This window comes from Bombus vancouverensis, unplaced genomic scaffold, assembly GCF_051014615.1.
Source record: "Bombus vancouverensis nearcticus unplaced genomic scaffold, iyBomVanc1_principal scaffold0025, whole genome shotgun sequence".
Taxonomy (NCBI): Eukaryota; Metazoa; Arthropoda; class Insecta; order Hymenoptera; family Apidae; genus Bombus; species Bombus vancouverensis.
Genome location: NW_027468916.1, coordinates 1,092,236 through 1,115,983, shown reverse-complemented (window position 1 = coordinate 1,115,983; position 23,748 = coordinate 1,092,236).

Sequence of the window (23,748 nt, the reverse complement as noted above, 5' to 3'; positions counted from 1 at the left end):
TATACCGTATTACGTTGTATGGGACGACGTTATCACGTAATACGTTATATGGTATGACGTTATAACGTAAATAGGTTATATGGTATGACGTTATAACGTATTACGTTATATGGGATTACGTTATAACGTATTACGTTATATGGGATGACGTTGTAACGTATTACGTTAAATGGGATGACGCTGTAACGTATTACGTTAAATGGGACGACGTTATAACGTATTTCGTTAAATGGGACGACGTTATAACGTATTACGTTATATGGGATGACGTAATAACGTGTTACGTTATATGGGATGACGTTATCACGTAATACGTTATATGGTATGACGTTATAACGTAAATAGGTTATATGGTATGACGTTATAACGTATTACGTTATATGGGATTACGTTATAACGTATTACGTTATATGGGATGACGTTATAACGTATTACGTTATACGGGACGACGTTATAACGTATTACGTTATATGGAACGACGTTATACCGTATTACGTTATATGAGATGACGTAATAACGTATTACGTATTATGGGATGACGTTATCACATAATACGTTATATGGTATGACGTCATAACGTAAATAGGTTATATGGTATGACGGTATACCGTATTACGTTGTATGGGATGACGTTATAACGTATTACGTTATATGGGATGACGTTATAACGTATTACGTTATATGGGACGACGATATAACGTATTACGTTATATGGAACGACGTTATACCGTATTACGTTATATGGGATGACGTTGTAACGTATTACGTTAAATGGGATGACGTTGTAACGTATTACGTTAAATGGGACGACGTTATAACGTATTACGTTATATGGGATGACGTAATAACGTATTACGTTATATGGGAAGACGTTATCACGTAATACGTTATATGGTATGACGTTATAACGGAAATAGGTTATATGGTATGACGTAATACCGTATTACGTTATATGGGATGACGTTATAACGTAATACGTTATATGGGATGACGTTATAACGTATTACGTTATATGGGACGACGTTATAACGTATTACGTTATATGGAACGACGTTATACCGTATTACGTTATATGGGATGACGTAATAACGTATTACGTAATATGGGATGACGTTATCACATAATACGTTATATGGTATGACGTTATAACGTAAATAGGTTATATGGTATGACGTTATACCATATTACGTTATATGGGATGACGTTATAACGTATTACGTTATATGGGACGACGTTATAACGTATTACGTTATATGGGACGACGTTATAACGTATTACGTTATATGGAACGACGTTATACCGTATTACGTGATATGGGATGTCGTAATAACGTATTACGTAATATGGGATGACGTTATCACATAATACGTTATATGGTATGACGTCATAATGTAAATAGGTTATATGGTATGACGGTATACCGTATTACGTTATATGGGATGACGTTATAACGTATTACGTTATATGGGATGACGTTATAACGTATTACGTTATATGGAACGACGTTATAACGTATTACGTTATATGGGATGACGTTATCACGTAATACGCTATATGGTATGACGTTAAAACGTAAATAGGTTATATGGTATGACGTTATAACGTATTACGTTATATGGGATGACGTTATAACGTATTACGTTATATGGGACGACGTTATAACGTATTACGTTATCTGGGATGACGTTATCACGTAATACGCTATATGGTATGACGTTAAAACGTATTACGTTATATGGAATTACGTTATAACGTATTACGTTATATGGGATGACGTTATAACGTATTACGTTATATGGGACGACGTTATAACGTATTACGTTATATGGGACGACGTTATACAGTATTACGTTATATGGGATGACGTTATAACGTATTACGTTATATGGGACGACGTTATAACGTATTACGTTATATGGAACGACGTTATACAGTATTACGTTATATGGGATGACGTTATCACATAATACGTTATATGGTATGACGTCATAATGTAAATAGGTTATATGGTATGACGTTATACGGTATTATGTTATATTGGATGACATAATAACGTATTACGTTACATGGGATGACGTTATAACGTATTTCGATATATGGGAGGACGTTATAACGTATTACGTTATATGCTATGACATTATAACGTATTACGTTATATGGTATGACGTTATAACGTACATAGGTTATATGGTATGACGTTATACCGTATTACGTTATATGGGATGACGTTATAACGTATTACGTTATATGGGATGACGTTATAACGTATTACGTTATATGGGATGACGTTATAACGTATTACGTTATATGGGACGACGTTATACCGTATTACTTTATATGAGATGACGTAATAACGTATTACGTTATATGGGATGACGTTGTAACGTATTACGTTAAATGGGACGACGTTATAACGTATTACGTTATATGGGATGACGTAATAACGTATTGCGTTATATGGGATGACGTTATCACATAATACGTTATATGGTATGACGTCATAACGTAATAGGTTATATGGTATGACGTTATACCGTATTACGTTGTATGGGACGACGTTATCACGTAATACGTTATATGGTATGACGTTATAACGTAAATAGGTTATATGGTATGACGTTATAACGTATTACGTTATATGGGATTACGTTATAACGTATTACGTTATATGGGATGACGTTATAACGTATTACGTTATATGGGACGACGTTATAACGTATTACGTTATATGGAACGACGTTATACCGTATTACGTTATATGAGATGACGTAATAACGTATTACGTATTATGTGATGACGTTATCACATAATACGTTATATGGTATGACGTTATCACGTAATACGTTATATGGTATGACGTTATAACGTAAATAGGTTATATGGTATGACGTTATAACGTATTACGTTATATGGGATTACGTTATAACGTATTACGTTATATGGGATGACGTTATAACGTATTACGTTATATGGGACGACGTTATAACGTATTACGTTATATGGAACGACGTTATACCGTATTACGTTATATGAGATGACGTAATAACGTATTACGTATTATGGGATGACGTTATCACATAATACGTTATATGGTATGACGTCATAACGTAAATAGGTTATATGGTATGACGGTATACCGTATTACGTTGTATGGGATGACGTTATAACGTATTACGTTATATGGGATGACGTTATAACGTATTACGTTATATGGGACGACGATATAACGTATTACGTTAAATGGGACGACGTTATAACGTATTACGTTATATGGGATGACGTAATAACGTATTACGTTATATGGGAAGACGTTATCACGTAATACGTTATATGGTATGACGTTATAACGGAAATAGGTTACATGGTATGACGTAATACCGTATTACGTTATATGGGATGACGTTATAACGTAATACGTTAAATGGGATGACGTTGTAACGTATTACGTTATATGGGACGACGTTATAACGTATTACGTTATATGGAACGACGTTATACCGTATTACGTTATATGGGATGACGTAATAACGTATTACGTAATATGGGATGACGTTATCACATAATACGTTATATGGTATGACGTTATAACGTAAATAGGTTATATGGTATGACGTTATACCATATTACGTTATATGGGATGACGTTATAACGTATTACGTTATAAGGGACGACGTTATAACGTATTACGTTACATGGGACGACGTTATAACGTATTACGTTATATGGAACGACGTTATACCGTATTACGTGATATGGGATGTCGTAATAACGTATTACGTAATATGGGATGACGTTATCACATAATACGTTATATGGTATGACGTCATAATGTAAATAGGTTATATGGTATGACGGTATACCGTATTACGTTATATGGGATGACGTTATAACGTATTACGTTATATGGGATGACGTTATAACGTATTACGTTATATGGAACGACGTTATAACGTATTACGTTATATGGGATGACGTTATCACGTAATACGCTATATGGTATGACGTTAAAACGTAAATAGGTTATATGGTATGACGTTATAACGTATTACGTTATATGGGATGACGTTATAACGTATTACGTTATATGGGACGACGTTATAACGTATTACGTTATCTGGGATGACGTTATCACGTAATACGCTATATGGTATGACGTTAAAACGTATTACGTTATATGGAATTACGTTATAACGTATTACGTTATATGGGATGACGTTATAACGTATTACGTTATATGGGACGACGTTATAACGTATTACGTTATATGGGACGACGTTATACAGTATTACGTTATATGGGATGACGTTATAACGTATTACGTTATATGGGACGACGTTATAACGTATTACGTTATATGGAACGACGTTATACAGTATTACGTTATATGGGATGACGTTATCACATAATACGTTATATGGTATGACGTCATAATGTAAATAGGTTATATGGTATGACGTTATACGGTATTATGTTATATTGGATGACATAATAACGTATTACGTTACATGGGATGACGTTATAACGTATTTCGATATATGGGAGGACGTTATAACGTATTACGTTATATGCTATGACATTATAACGTATTACGTTGTATGGTATGACGTTATAACGTACATAGGTTATATGGTATGACGTTATACCGTATTACGTTATATGGGATGACGTTATAACGTATTACGTTATGTGGGATGACGTTATAACGTATTACGTTATATGGGATGACGTAATAACGTATTGCGTTATATGGGATGACGTTATCACATAATACGTTATATGGTATGACGTCATAACGTAATAGGTTATATGGTATGACGTTATACCGTATTACGTTGTATGGGACGACGTTATCACGTAATACGTTATATGGTATGACGTCATAATGTAAATAGGTTATATGGTATGACGGTATACCGTATTACGTTATATGGGATGACGTTATAACGTATTACGTTATATGGGATGACGTTATAACGTATTACGTTACATGGAACGACGTTATAACGTATTACGTTATATGGGATGACGTTATCACGTAATACGCTATATGGTATGACGTTAAAACGTAAATAGGTTATATGGTATGACGTTATAACGTATTACGTTATATGGGACGACGTTATAACGTATTACGTTATATGGGACGACGTTATAACGTATTACGTTATCTGGGATGACGTTATCACGTAATACGCTATATGGTATGACGTTAAAACGTATTACGTTATATGGAATTACGTTATAACGTATTACGTTATATGGGATGACGTTATAACGTATTACGTTATATGGGACGACGTTATAACGTATTACGTTATATGGGACGACGTTATACAGTATTACGTTATATGGGATGACGTTATAACGTATTACGTTATATGGGACGACGTTATAACGTATTACGTTATATGGAACGACGTTATACAGTATTACGTTATATGGGATGACGTTATCACATAATACGTTATATGGTATGACGTCATAATGTAAATAGGTTATATGGTATGACGTTATACGGTATTATGTTATATTGGATGACGTTATAACGTATTACGTTATATGGGATGACGTTATAACGTATTTCGATATATGGGAGGACGTTATAACGTATTACGTTATATGCTATGACATTATAACGTATTACGTTATATGGTATGACGTTATAACGTACATAGGTTATATGGTATGACGTTATACCGTATTACGTTATATGGGATGACGTTATAACGTATTACGTTATATGGGATGACGTTATAACGTATTACGTTATATGGGACGACGTTATAACGTATTACGTTATATGGAACGACGTTATACCGTATTACGCTATATGGGATGACGTAATAACGTATTACGTAATATGGGATGACGTTATCACATAACACGTTATATGGTATGACGTCATAATGTAAATAGGTTATATGGTATGACGGTATACCGTATTACGTTATATGGGATGATGTTATAACGTATAACGTTATATGGGATGACGTTATAACGTATTACGTTATATGGGACGACGTTATAACGTATTACGTTATACGGGATGACGTTATCACGTAATACGCTATATGGTATGACGTTATAACGTAAATAGGTTATATGGTATGACGTTATAACGTAATAGGTTGTATGGTATGACGTTATACGCTATTACGTTATATGGGATGACGTTATAACGTATTACGTTATATGCGACGACGTTGTAACGTATTACGTTAAATGGGATGACGTTGTAACGTATTACGTTAAATGGGACGGCGTTATAACGTATTACGTTATATGGGATGACGTAATAACGTATTACGTTAGATGGGATGACGTTATCACGTAATGCGTTATATGGTATGACGTTATAACGTAAATAGGATATATGGTATGACGTTATACCGTATTACGTTATATGGGATTACGTTATAACGTATTACCTTATATGGGATGACGTTATAACGTATTACGTTATATGGGACGACGTTATAACGTATTACGTTATATGGAACGACGTTATAACGTAAATAGGTTATATGGTATGACGTTATACCGTATTACGTTATATGGGATGACGTTATAACGTATTACGTTATATGGGATGACGTTATAACGTATTACGTTATATGGGACGACGTTATAACGTATTACGTTATATGGAACGACGTTATACCGTATTACGTCATATGGGATGACGTAATAACGTATTACGTAATATGGGATGACGTTATCACATAATACGTTATATTGTATGACGTCATAATGTAAATAGGTTATATGGTATGACGGTATACCGTATTACGTTATAAGGGATGACGTTATAACGTATTACGTTATATGGGATGACGTTATAAGGTATTACGTTATATGGGACGACGTTATAACGTATTACGTTATATGGGATGACGCTATAACGAAATGGGTTATATGGTATGACGTTATAATGTAATAGGTTATATGGTATGACGTTATATGGTATTATCTTATATTGGATGACGTTATAACGTATTACGTTATATGGGATGACGTTATAACGTATTTCGATATATGGGAGGACGTTATAACGTATTACGTCATATGGTATGACGTTATAACGTATTACGTTATATGGGATGACGTTATCACGTAATACGCTATATGGTATGCCGTTATAACGTAATCCGTTATATGGTATGACGTTATAACGTACATAGCTTATATGGTATGACGTTATACCGTATTACGTTATATGGGATGACGTTATAACGTATTACGTTATATGGGATGACGTTATAACGTATTGCGTTATATGGGACGACGTTATAACGTATTACGTTATATGGAACGACGTTATACCGTATTACGTTATATGGGATGACGTAATAACGTATTACGTAATATGGGATGACGTTATCACATAACACGTTATATGGTATGACGTCATAATGTAAATAGGTTATATGGTATGAGGGTATACCGTATTACGTTATATGGGATGATGTTATAACGTATAACGTTATATGGGATGACGTTATAACGTATTACGTTATATGGGACGACGTTATAACGTATTACGTTATATGGGATGATGTTATCACGTAATACGCTATATGGTATGACGTTATAACGTAAATAGGTTATATGGTATGACGTTATAACGTAATAGGTTATATGGTATGACGTTATACGCTATTACGTTATATGGGATGACGTTATAACGTATTACGTTATATGCGATGACGTTGTAACGTATTACGTTAAATGGGATGACGTTGTAACGTATTACGTTAAATGGGACGGCGTTATAACGTATTACGTTATATGGGATGACGTTATCACGTAATACGCTATATGGTATGCCGTTATAACGTAATACGTTATATGGTATGACGTTATAACGTACATAGCTTATATGGTATGACGTTATACCGTATTACGTTATATGGGATGACGTTATAACGTATTACGTTAGATGGGATGACGTTATCACGTAATGCGTTATATGGTATGACGTTATAACGTAAATAGGTTATATGGTATGACGTTATACCGTATTACGTTATATGGGATTACGTTATAACGTATTACGTTATGTGGGATGACGTTATAACGTATTACGTTATATGGGACCACGTTATAACGTGTTACGTTATATGGAACGACGTTATAACGTAAATAGGTTATATGGTATGACGTTATACCGTATTACGTTATATGGGATGACGTTATAACGTATTACGTTATATGGGATGACGTTATAACGTATTACGTTATATGGGACGACGTTATAACGTATTACGTTATATGGAACGACGTTATACCGTATTACGTTATATGGGATGTCGTAATAACGTATTACGTAATATGGGATGACGTTATCACATAATACGTTATATGGTATGACGTCATAATGTAAATAGGTTATATGGTATGACTGTATACCGTATTACGTTATATGGGATGACGTTATAACGTATTACGTTATATGGGATGACGTTATAACGTATTACGTTATATGGGATGACGTTATAACGTATTACGTTATATGGGATTACGTTATCACGTAATACGCTATATGGTATGACGTTAAAACGTAAATAGGTTATATGATATGACGTTATAACGTATTACGTTATATGGGATGACGTTATAACGTATTACGTTATATGGGACGACGTTATAACGTATTACGTTATATGGGACGACGTTATACCGTATTACGTTATATGGGATGACGTTATCACGTAATACGCTATATGGTATGACGTTAAAACGTAAATAGGTTATATGGTATGACGTTATAACGTAATAGGTTATATGGTATGACGTTATACCCTATTACGTTATATGGGATTACGTTATAACGTATTAAGTTATATGGGATGACGTTGTAACGTATTACGTTAAATGGGATGATGTTGTAACGTATTACGTTATATGGTATGGCGTTATAACGTAAATAGGTTATATGGTATGACGTTATACCGTATTACGTTATATGGTATGACGTTATAACGTAAATAGGTTATATGGTATGACGTTATACCGTATTACGTTATATGGGATGACGTTATAACGGATTACGTTATATGGGTTGACGTTATAACGTATTACGTTATATGGTATGACGTTATACCGTATGACGTTATATGGGATGACGTTACAACGTATTACGTTATATGGGTGACATTATCACATAATACGTTATATGGTATGACGTCATAATGTAAATAGGTTATATGGTATGACGGTATACCGTATTACGTTATAAGGGATGACGTTATAACGTATTACGTTATATGGGATGACGTTATAACGTATTACGTTATATGGGACGACGTTATAACGTATTACGTTTTATGGGATGACGCTATAACGAAATGGGTTATATGGTATGACGTTATAACGTAATAGGATATATGGTATGACGTTATACGGTATTATGTTATATTGGATGACGTTATAACGTATTACGTTATATGGGATAACGTTATCACGTATTACGTTATATGGGATGACGTTATAACGTATTTCGATATATGGGAGGACGTCATAACGTATTACGTTATATGGTATGACGTCATAATGTAAATAGGTTATATGGTATGACGGTATACCGTATTACGTTATATGGGATGACGTTATACCGTATTACGTTATATGGAACGACGTTATACCGTATTACGTTATATGAGATGACGTAATAACGTATTACGTAATATGGGATGACGTTATCACATAATACGTTATATGGTATGACGTCATAACGTAAATAGGTTATATGGTAAGATGGTATACCGTATTACGTTGTATGGGATGACGTTATAACGTATTACGTTAAATGGAACGACGTTATACAGGATTACGTTATATGGGATGACGTTATAACGTATTACGTTATATGGGATGACATTATAACGTATTACGGTATTGGGACGACGTTATAACGTATTACGTTATATGGAACGACGTTATACCGTTTTACATTATATGGGATGACGTAATAACGTATTACGTAATATGGGATGACGTTATCACATAATACGTTATATGGAATGACGCCATAACGTAAATATGTTATATGCTATGACGGTATACCGTATTACGTTGTATGGGATGACGTTATAACGGATTACGTTATATGGGTTGACGTTATAACGTATTACGTTATATGGTATGACGTTATACCGTATGACGTTATATGGGATGACGTTACAACGTATTACGTTATATGGGTGACATTATCACATAATACGTTATATGGTATGACGTCATAATGTAAATAGGTTATATGGTATGACGGTATACCGTATTACGTTATAAGGGATGACGTTATAACGTATTACGTTATATGGGATGACGTTATAACGTATTACGTTATATGGGACGACGTTATAACGTATTACGTTTTATGGGATGACGCTATAACGAAATGGGTTATATGGTATGACGTTATAACGTAATAGGATATATGGTATGACGTTATACGGTATTATGTTATATTGGATGACGTTATAACGTATTACGTTATATGGGATAACGTTATCACGTATTACGTTATATGGGATGACGTTATAACGTATTTCGATATATGGGAGGACGTCATAACGTATTACGTTATATGGTATGACGTCATAATGTAAATAGGTTATATGGTATGACGGTATACCGTATTACGTTATATGGGATGACGTTATACCGTATTACGTTATATGGAACGACGTTATACCGTATTACGTTATATGAGATGACGTAATAACGTATTACGTAATATGGGATGACGTTATCACATAATACGTTATATGGTATGACGTCATAACGTAAATAGGTTATATGGTAAGATGGTATACCGTATTACGTTGTATGGGATGACGTTATAACGTATTACGTTGTATGGGATGACGTTATAACGTATTACGTTATATGGGATGACGTTGTAACGTATTTCGTTAAATAGGATGACGCTGTAACGTATTACGTTAAATGGGACGACGTTATAACGTTTTACGTTATATGGGATGACGTAATAACGTATTACGTTATATGGGATGACGTTATCACGTAATACGTTATATGGTATGACGTTATAACGTAAATAGGTTATATGGTATGACGTTATACTGTATTACGTTATATGGGATAACGTTATAACGTATTACGTTATATGGGATGACGTTATAACGTATTACGTTATATGGGACGACGTTATAACGTCTTACGTTATATGGAACGACGTTATACCGTATTACGTTATATGAGATGACGTAATAACGTATTACGTAATATGGGATGACGTTATCACATAATACGTTATATGGTATGACGTCATAACGTGAATAGGTTATATGGCAAGACGGTATACCGTATTACGTTGTATGGGATGTCGTTATAACGTATTACGTTATATGGGATGACGTTATAACGTATTACGTTTTATGTGACGACGTTATAACGTATTACGTCATATGGGATGACGTAATAACGTATTACGTTATATGGGATGACGTTATCACGTAATACGTTATATGGTATGACGTTATAACGTAAATAGGTTATATGGTATGACGTTATACCGTATTACGTTATATGGGATGACGTTATAACGTATTACGTTATATGGGATGACGTTATAACGTATTACGTTATATGGGACGACGTTATAACGTATTACGTTATATGGAACGACGTTATACCGTATTACGTTATATGGGAGAACGTTATAACGTATTACGTTATATGGGACGACGTTATAACGTATTACGTTATATGGGATGACGTTATAACGTATTACGTTATATGGGACGACGTTATAACGTATTACGTTATATGGAACGACGTTATAACGTAAATAGGTTATATAGTATGACGTTATACCGTATTAAGTTATATGGGATGACGTTATAACGTATTACGTTATATGGGATGACGTTATAACGTATTACGTTATATGGGACGACGTTATAACGTATTACGTTATATGGAACGACGTTATAACGTAAATAGGTTATATAGTATGACGTTATACCGTATTACGTTATAAGGGATGACGTTATAACGTATTACGTTATATGGGATGACGTTATAACGTATTACGTTATATGGGATGACGTTATAACGTATTACGTTATATGGGATGACGTTATCACGTAATACGCTATATGGTATGACGTTAAGACGTAAATAGGTTATATAGTATGACGTTATACCGTATTAAGTTATATGGGATGACGTTATAACGTATTACGTTATATGGGATGACGTTATAACGTATTACGTTATATGGGACGACGTTATAACGTATTACGTTATATGGAACGACGTTATAACGTAAATAGGTTATATAGTATGACGTTATACCGTATTACGTTATAAGGGATGACGTTATAACGTATTACGTTATATGGGATGACGTTATAACGTATTACGTTATATGGGATGACGTTATAACGTATTACGTTATATGGGATGACGTTATCACTTAATACGTTATATGGTATGACGTTATAACGTATTACGTTATATGGGATGACGTTATAACGTATTACGTTATATGGAACGACGTTATACCGTATTACGTTATATGGGATGACGTTATAACGTATTACGTTATATGGGACGACGTTATAACGTATTACGTTATATGGAACGACGTTATAACGTAAATAGGTTATATAGTATGACGTTATACCGTATTACGTTATATGGGATGACGCTATAACGTATTACGTTATATGGGACGACGTTATAACGTATTACGTTATATGGGACGACGTTATACAGTATTACGTTATATGGGATGACGTTATAACGTATTACGTTATATGGGACGACGTTATAACGTATTACGTTATATGGAACGACGTTATAACGTAAATAGGTTATATAGTATGACGTTATACCGTATTACGTTATATGGGATGACGCTATAACGTATTACGTTATATGGGACGACGTTATAACGTATTACGTTATATGCTATGACATTATAACGTATTACGTTGTATGGTATGACGTTATAACGTACATAGGTTATATGGTATGACGTTATACCGTATTACGTTATATGGGATGACGTTATCACGTAATACGCTATATGGTATGACGTTATAACGTAAATAGGTTATATGGTATGACGTTATAACGTAATAGGTTATATGGTATGACGTTATACGCTATTACGTTATATGGGATGACGTTATAACGTATTACGTTATATGCGATGACGTTGTAACGTATTACGTTAAATGGGATGACGTTGTAACGTATTACGTTAAATGGGACGGCGTTATAACTTATTACGTTATATGGGATGACGTTATCACGTAATACGCTATATGGTATGCCGTTATAACGTAATACGTTATATGGTATGACGTTATAACGTACATAGCTTATATGGTATGACGTTATACCGTATTACGTTATATGGGATGACGTTATAACGTATTACGTTAGATGGGATGACGTTATCACGTAATGCGTTATATGGTATGACGTTATAACGTAAATAGGTTATATGGTATGACGTTATACCGTATTACGTTATATGGGATTACGTTATAACGTATTACGTTATGTGGGATGACGTTATAACGTATTACGTTATATGGGACCACGTTATAACGTGTTACGTTATATGGAACGACGTTATAACGTAAATAGGTTATATGGTATGACGTTATACCGTATTACGTTATATGGGATGACGTTATAACGTATTACGTTATATGGGATGACGTTATAACGTATTACGTTATATGGGACGACGTTATAACGTATTACGTTATATGGAACGACGTTATACCGTATTACGTTATATGGGATGTCGTAATAACGTATTACGTAATATGGGATGACGTTATCACATAATACGTTATATGGTATGACGTCATAATGTAAATAGGTTATATGGTATGACTGTATACCGTATTACGTTATATGGGATGACGTTATAACGTATTACGTTATATGGGATGACGTTATAACGTATTACGTTATATGGGATGACGTTATAACGTATTACGTTATATGGGATTACGTTATCACGTAATACGCTATATGGTATGACGTTAAAACGTAAATAGGTTATATGATATGACGTTATAACGTATTACGTTATATGGGATGACGTTATAACGTATTACGTTATATGGGACGACGTTATAACGTATTACGTTATATGGGACGACGTTATACCGTATTACGTTATATGGGATGACGTTATCACGTAATACGCTATATGGTATGACGTTAAAACGTAAATAGGTTATATGGTATGACGTTATAACGTAATAGGTTATATGGTATGACGTTATACCCTATTACGTTATATGGGATTACGTTATAACGTATTAAGTTATATGGGATGACGTTGTAACGTAATACGTTAAATGGGATGATGTTGTAACGTATTACGTTATATGGTATGGCGTTATAACGTAAATAGGTTATATGGTATGACGTTATACCGTATTACGTTATATGGTATGACGTTATAACGTAAATAGGTTATATGGTATGACGTTATACCGTATTACGTTATATGGGATGACGTTATAACGTATTACGTTATATGGAATGACGTTATAACGTATTACGTTATATGGGACGACGTTATAACGTATTACGTTATATGGAACGACGTTATACAGGATTACGTTATATGGGATGACGCTATAACGTATTACGTTATATGGGATGACATTATAACGTATTACGGTATTGGGACGACGTTATAACGTATTACGTTATATGGAACGACGTTATACCGTTTTACATTATATGGGATGACGTAATAACGTATTACGTAATATGGGATGACGTTATCACATAATACGTTATATGGAATGACGCCATAACGTAAATATGTTATATGCTATGAAGGTATACCGTATTACGTTGTATGGGATGACGTTATAACGGATTACGTTATATGGGTTGACGTTATAACGTATTACGTTATATGGTATGACGTTATACCGTATGACGTTATATGGGATGACGTTACAACGTATTACGTTATATGGGTGACATTATCACATAATACGTTATATGGTATGACGTCATAATGTAAATAGGTTATATGGTATGACGGTATACCGTATTACGTTATAAGGGATGACGTTATAACGTATTACGTTATATGGGATGACGTTATAACGTATTACGTTATATGGGACGACGTTATAACGTATTACGTTTTATGGGATGACGCTATAACGAAATGGGTTATATGGTATGACGTTATAACGTAATAGGATATATGGTATGACGTTATACGGTATTATGTTATATTGGATGACGTTATAACGTATTACGTTATATGGGATAACGTTATCACGTATTACGTTATATGGGATGACGTTATAACGTATTTCGATATATGGGAGGACGTCATAACGTATTACGTTATATGGTATGACGTCATAATGTAAATAGGTTATATGGTATGACGGTATACCGTATTACGTTATATGGGATGACGTTATACCGTATTACGTTATATGGAACGACGTTATACCGTATTACGTTATATGAGATGACGTAATAACGTATTACGTAATATGGGATGACGTTATCACATAATACGTTATATGGTATGACGTCATAACGTAAATAGGTTATATGGTAAGATGGTATACCGTATTACGTTGTATGGGATGACGTTATAACGTATTACGTTATATGGAACGACGTTATACAGGATTACGTTATATGGGATGACGTTATAACGTATTACGTTATATGGGATGACATTATAACGTATTACGGTATTGGGACGACGTTATAACGTATTACGTTATATGGAACGACGTTATACCGTTTTACATTATATGGGATGACGTAATAACGTATTACGTAATATGGGATGACGTTATCACATAATACGTTATATGGAATGACGCCATAACGTAAATATGTTATATGCTATGACGGTATACCGTATTACGTTGTATGGGATGACGTTATAACGGATTACGTTATATGGGTTGACGTTATAACGTATTACGTTATATGGTATGACGTTATACCGTATGACGTTATATGGGATGACGTTACAACGTATTACGTTATATGGGTGACATTATCACATAATACGTTATATGGTATGACGTCATAATGTAAATAGGTTATATGGTATGACGGTATACCGTATTACGTTATAAGGGATGACGTTATAACGTATTACGTTATATGGGATGACGTTATAACGTATTACGTTATATGGGACGACGTTATAACGTATTACGTTTTATGGGATGACGCTATAACGAAATGGGTTATATGGTATGACGTTATAACGTAATAGGATATATGGTATGACGTTATACGGTATTATGTTATATTGGATGACGTTATAACGTATTACGTTATATGGGATAACGTTATCACGTATTACGTTATATGGGATGACGTTATAACGTATTTCGATATATGGGAGGACGTCATAACGTATTACGTTATATGGTATGACGTCATAATGTAAATAGGTTATATGGTATGACGGTATACCGTATTACGTTATATGGGATGACGTTATACCGTATTACGTTATATGGAACGACGTTATACCGTATTACGTTATATGAGATGACGTAATAACGTATTACGTAATATGGGATGACGTTATCACATAATACGTTATATGGTATGACGTCATAACGTAAATAGGTTATATGGTAAGATGGTATACCGTATTACGTTGTATGGGATGACGTTATAACGTATTACGTTGTATGGGATGACGTTATAACGTATTACGTTATATGGGATGACGTTGTAACGTATTTCGTTAAATAGGATGACGCTGTAACGTATTACGTTAAATGGGACGACGTTATAACGTTTTACGTTATATGGGATGACGTAATAACGTATTACGTTATATGGGATGACGTTATCACGTAATACGTTATATGGTATGACGTTATAACGTAAATAGGTTATATGGTATGACGTTATACTGTATTACGTTATATGGGATAACGTTATAACGTATTACGTTATATGGGATGACGTTATAACGTATTACGTTATATGGGACGACGTTATAACGTCTTACGTTATATGGAACGACGTTATACCGTATTACGTTATATGAGATGACGTAATAACGTATTACGTAATATGGGATGACGTTATCACATAATACGTTATATGGTATGACGTCATAACGTGAATAGGTTATATGGCAAGACGGTATACCGTATTACGTTGTATGGGATGTCGTTATAACGTATTACGTTATATGGGATGACGTTATAACGTATTACGTTTTATGTGACGACGTTATAACGTATTACGTCATATGGGATGACGTAATAACGTATTACGTTATATGGGATGACGTTATCACGTAATACGTTATATGGTATGACGTTATAACGTAAATAGGTTATATGGTATGACGTTATACCGTATTACGTTATATGGGATGACGTTATAACGTATTACGTTATATGGGATGACGTTATAACGTATTACGTTATATGGGACGACGTTATAACGTATTACGTTATATGGAACGACGTTATACCGTATTACGTTATATGGGAGAACGTTATAACGTATTACGTTATATGGGACGACGTTATAACGTATTACGTTATATGGGATGATGTTGTAACGTATTACGTTATATGGGACGACGTTATAACGTATTACGTTATATGGGATGACGTAGTAACGTATTACGTTATATGGGATGACGTTATCACTTAATACGTTATATGGTATGACGTTATAACGTATTACGTTATATGGGATGACGTTATAACGTATTACGTTATATGGAACGACGTTATACCGTATTACGTTATATGGGATGACGTTATAACGTATTACGTTATATGGGACGACGTTATAACGTATTACGTTATATGGAACGACGTTATAACGTAAATAGGTTATATAGTATGACGTTATACCGTATTACGTTATATGGGATGACGTTATAACGTATTAAGTTATATGGGATGACGTTATAACGTATTACGTTATATGGGACGACGTTATAACGTATTACGTTATATGGAACGACGTTATAACGTAAATAGGTTATATAGTATGACGTTATACCGTATTACGTTATAAGGGATGACGTTATAACGTATTACGTTATATGGGATGACGTTATAACGTATTACGTTATATGGGATGACGTTATAACGTATTACGTTATATGGGATGACGTTATCACGTAATACGCTATATGGTATGACGTTAAGACGTAAATAGGTTATATGATATGACGTTATAACGTAATAGGTTATATGGTATGACGTTATACCGCATTACGTTATATGGAATTACGTTATAACGTATTACGTTATATGGGATGACGTTATAACGTATTACGTTATATGGGATGACGTTATCACTTAATACGTTATATGGTATGACGTTATAACGTATTACGTTATATGGGATGACGTTATAACGTATTACGTAATATGGGATGACGTTATCACATAATACGTTATATGGTATGACGTCATAACGTAAATAGGTTATATGGTAAGACGGTATACCGTATTACGTTGTATGGGATGTCGTTATAACGTATTACGTTATATGGGATGACGTTATAACGTAAATAGGATATATGGTATGACGTTATACCGTATTACGTTATATGGGATTACGTTATAACGTATTACCTTATATGGGATGACGTTATAACGTATTACGTTATATGGGACGACGTTATAACGTATTACGTTATATGGAACGACGTTATAACGTAAATAGGTTATATGGTATGACGTTATACCGTATTACGTTATATGGGATGACGTTATAACGTATTACGTTATATGGGACGACGTTATAACGTATTACGTTATATGGGATGATGTTGTAACGTATTACGTTATATGGGACGACGTTATAACGTATTACGTCATATGGGATGACGTAATAACGTATTACGTAATATGGGATGACGTTATCACATAATACGTTATATTGTATGACGTCATAATGTAAATAGGTTATATGGTATGACGGTATACCGTATTACGTTATAAGGGATGACGTTATAACGTATTACGTTATATGGGATGACGTTATAAGGTATTACGTTATATGGGACGACGTTATAACGTATTACGTTATATGGGATGACGCTATAACGAAATGGGTTATATGGTATGACGTTATAATGTAATAGGTTATATGGTATGACGTTATATGGTATTATCTTATATTGGATGACGTTATAACGTATTACGTTATATGGGATGACGTTATAACGTATTTCGATATATGGGAGGACGTTATAACGTATTACGTCATATGGTATGACGTTATAACGTATTACGTTATATGGGATGACGTTATCACGTAATACGCTATATGGTATGCCGTTATAACGTAATACGTTATATGGTATGACGTTATAACGTACATAGCTTATATGGTATGACGTTATACCGTATTACGTTATATGGGATGACGTTATAACGTATTACGTTATATGGGATGACGTTATAACGTATTGCGTTATATGGGACGACGTTATAACGTATTACGTTATATGGAACGACGTTATACCGTATTACGTTATATGGGATGACGTAATAACGTATTACGTAATATGGGATGACGTTATCACATAACACGTTATATGGTATGACGTCATAATGTAAATAGGTTATATGGTATGAGGGTATACCGTATTACGTTATATGGGATGATGTTATAACGTATAACGTTATATGGGATGACGTTATAACGTATTACGTTATATGGGACGACGTTATAACGTATTACGTTATATGGGATGACGTTATCACGTAATACGCTATATGGTATGACGTTATAACGTAAATAGGTTATATGGTATGACGTTATAACGTAATAGGTTATATGGTATGACGTTATACGCTATTACGTTATATGGGATGACGTTATAACGTATTACGTTATATGCGATGACGTTGTAACGTATTACGTTAAATGGGATGACGTTGTAACGTATTACGTTAAATGGGACGGCGTTATAACGTATTACGTTATATGGGATGACGTTATCACGTAATACGCTATATGGTATGCCGTTATAACGTAATACGTTATATGGTATGACGTTATAACGTACATAGCTTATATGGTATGACGTTATACCGTATTACGTTATATGGGATGACGTTATAACGTATTACGTTAGATGGGATGACGTTATCACGTAATGCGTTATATGGTATGACGTTATAACGTAAATAGGTTATATGGTATGACGTTATACCGTATTACGTTATATGGGATTACGTTATAACGTATTACGTTATGTGGGATGACGTTATAACGTATTACGTTATATGGGACCACGTTATAACGTGTTACGTTATATGGAACGACGTTATAACGTAAATAGGTTATATGGTATGACGTTATACCGTATTACGTTATATGGGATGACGTTATAACGTATTACGTTATATGGGATGACGTTATAACGTATTACGTTATATGGGACGACGTTATAACGTATTACGTTATATGGAACGACGTTATACCGTATTACGTTATATGGGATGTCGTAATAACGTATTACGTAATATGGGATGACGTTATCACATAATACGTTATATGGTATGACGTCATAATGTAAATAGGTTATATGGTATGACTGTATACCGTATTACGTTATATGGGATGACGTTATAACGTATTACGTTATATGGGATGACGTTATAACGTATTACGTTATATGGGATGACGTTATAACGTATTACGTTATATGGGATTACGTTATCACGTAATACGCTATATGGTATGACGTTAAAACGTAAATAGGTTATATGATATGACGTTATAACGTATTACGTTATATGGGATGACGTTATAACGTATTACGTTATATGGGACGACGTTATAACGTATTACGTTATATGGGACGACGTTATACCGTATTACGTTATATGGGATGACGTTATCACGTAATACGCTATATGGTATGACGTTAAAACGTAAATAGGTTATATGGTATGACGTTATAACGTAATAGGTTATATGGTATGACGTTATACCCTATTACGTTATATGGGATTACGTTATAACGTATTAAGTTATATGGGATGACGTTGTAACGTATTACGTTAAATGGGATGATGTTGTAACGTATTACGTTATATGGTATGGCGTTATAACGTAAATAGGTTATATGGTATGACGTTATACCGTATTACGTTATATGGTATGACGTTATAACGTAAATAGGTTATATGGTATGACGTTATACCGTATTACGTTATATGGGATGACGTTATAACGTATTACGTTATATGGAATGACGTTATAACGTATTACGTTATATGGGACGACGTTATAACGTATTACGTTATATGGAACGACGTTATACAGGATTACGTTATATGGGATGACGTTATAACGTATTACGTTATATGGGATGACATTATAACGTATTACGGTATTGGGACGACGTTATAACGTATTACGTTATATGGAACGACGTTATACCGTTTTACATTATATGGGATGACGTAATAACGTATTACGTAATATGGGATGACGTTATCACATAATACGTTATATGGAATGACGCCATAACGTAAATATGTTATATGCTATGAAGGTATACCGTATTACGTTGTATGGGATGACGTTATAACGGATTACGTTATATGGGTTGACGTTATAACGTATTACGTTATATGGTATGACGTTATACCGTATGACGTTATATGGGATGACGTTACAACGTATTACGTTATATGGGTGACATTATCACATAATACGTTATATGGTATGACGTCATAATGTAAATAGGTTATATGGTATGACGGTATACCGTATTACGTTATAAGGGATGACGTTATAACGTATTACGTTATATGGGATGACGTTATAACGTATTACGTTATATGGGACGACGTTATAACGTATTACGTTTTATGGGATGACGCTATAACGAAATGGGTTATATGGTATGACGTTATAACGTAATAGGATATATGGTATGACGTTATACGGTATTATGTTATATTGGATGACGTTATAACGTATTACGTTATATGGGATAACGTTATCACGTATTACGTTATATGGGATGACGTTATAACGTATTTCGATATATGGGAGGACGTCATAACGTATTACGTTATATGGTATGACGTCATAATGTAAATAGGTTATATGGTATGACGGTATACCGTATTACGTTATATGGGATGACGTTATACCGTATTACGTTATATGGAACGACGTTATACCGTATTACGTTATATGAGATGACGTAATAACGTATTACGTAATATGGGATGACGTTATCACATAATACGTTATATGGTATGACGTCATAACGTAAATAGGTTATATGGTAAGATGGTATACCGTATTACGTTGTATGGGATGACGTTATAACGTATTACGTTATATGGAACGACGTTATACAGGATTACGTTATATGGGATGACGTTATAACGTATTACGTTATATGGGATGACATTATAACGTATTACGGTATTGGGACGACGTTATAACGTATTACGTTATATGGAACGACGTTATACCGTTTTACATTATATGGGATGACGTAATAACGTATTACGTAATATGGGATGACGTTATCACATAATACGTTATATGGAATGACGCCATAACGTAAATATGTTATATGCTATGACGGTATACCGTATTACGTTGTATGGGATGACGTTATAACGGATTACGTTATATGGGTTGACGTTATAACGTATTACGTTATATGGTATGACGTTATACCGTATGACGTTATATGGGATGACGTTACAACGTATTACGTTATATGGGTGACATTATCACATAATACGTTATATGGTATGACGTCATAATGTAAATAGGTTATATGGTATGACGGTATACCGTATTACGTTATAAGGGATGACGTTATAACGTATTACGTTATATGGGATGACGTTATAACGTATTACGTTATATGGGACGACGTTATAACGTATTACGTTTTATGGGATGACGCTATAACGAAATGGGTTATATGGTATGACGTTATAACGTAATAGGATATATGGTATGACGTTATACGGTATTATGTTATATTGGATGACGTTATAACGTATTACGTTATATGGGATAACGTTATCACGTATTACGTTATATGGGATGACGTTATAACGTATTTCGATATATGGGAGGACGTCATAACGTATTACGTTATATGGTATGACGTCATAATGTAAATAGGTTATATGGTATGACGGTATACCGTATTACGTTATATGGGATGACGTTATACCGTATTACGTTATATGGAACGACGTTATACCGTATTACGTTATATGAGATGACGTAATAACGTATTACGTAATATGGGATGACGTTATCACATAATACGTTATATGGTATGACGTCATAACGTAAATAGGTTATATGGTAAGATGGTATACCGTATTACGTTGTATGGGATGACGTTATAACGTATTACGTTGTATGGGATGACGTTATAACGTATTACGTTATATGGGATGACGTTGTAACGTATTTCGTTAAATAGGATGACGCTGTAACGTATTACGTTAAATGGGACGACGTTATAACGTTTTACGTTATATGGTATGACGGTATACCGTATTACGTTATATGGGATGACGTTATACCGTATTACGTTATATGGAACGACGTTATACCGTATTACGTTATATGAGATGACGTAATAACGTATTACGTAATATGGGATGACGTTACAACGTATTACGTTACATGGGTGACATTATCACATAATACGTTATATGGTATGACGTCATAATGTAAATAGGTTAT